This window comes from Penaeus monodon, chromosome 32 (assembly GCF_015228065.2).
Source record: "Penaeus monodon isolate SGIC_2016 chromosome 32, NSTDA_Pmon_1, whole genome shotgun sequence".
Lineage (NCBI taxonomy): Eukaryota > Metazoa > Arthropoda > Malacostraca > Decapoda > Penaeidae > Penaeus > Penaeus monodon.
In genome coordinates, this window is record NC_051417.1 from 37,782,593 (window position 1) to 37,783,295 (window position 703).

At 34.3% G+C, this 703-nt stretch overlaps 1 protein-coding gene across 1 annotated transcript in view; it reads left to right on the forward strand.

The window, feature by feature from the left end:
- Nucleotides 1–499: 499 nt before the first annotated feature.
- Nucleotides 500–703, forward strand: part of LOC119593863 (chorion peroxidase-like) — a 39,506-nt gene continuing 39,302 nt past the window's right edge. The window contains exon 1 of the mRNA XM_037942893.1: nt 500–537. The gene's annotated coding sequence lies outside the window, so the exon portion shown is untranslated. The remainder of the gene's footprint in view (nt 538–703) is intronic.

Sequence of the window (703 nt, forward strand, 5' to 3'; positions counted from 1 at the left end):
TTGCTTTGATAGACCTATCATCATCATTATTGTTGTTTTATCAATATTACCAAATACATATTATTTTCTCATACCAGCACTGTTCTATTTCCTACTCTTTTTGTGGATTGGGAAAGTCCAGACTACCGTAAAGAATTTTCCTAGAGTAATCCATGCTGGAAACTGATTTACTAAATATCATATTATAAATGTTCAGAATTAATGGAAATTGAGGGATTTAATGTGGGCATGATTTAGAATCCGTGACAATGAAAATAATGGTAACCGACATTCTGATTACTGCATATTAAAGGATTTGGAACAGTAGTATATAAGAAAACGAAAATTAAAAAGCGATAATGACGTATTCTATACACATTTCTCATAATATCATATTTCATGCCTCTCTAAAATCGAACAGTTATATTAATCTGCAAGTCTGAAGTCATTTTGTGCAGCAACATTCGGCATCTGCTCTGTGCTTGCACGTAAAAAGGCGTGAGGCGTCCGTTCGTGCGCAGTGCACTGCAGACTAGCATCTCTTGGAGACTTCTCTTGGTAAGGTTTGATATTCCACTTGCTCTGGGAAGAACGCATTAACTTTTCGGTAAATAATTTCAGCTAATTGCAAGATTTTTAGACATTTTGTTAGTCAGAAATGTATATCAGAAGAAATTTTCCTTATGCGTTTGTGAAGACGTGAGAAAAAAATATAACAGCGTTT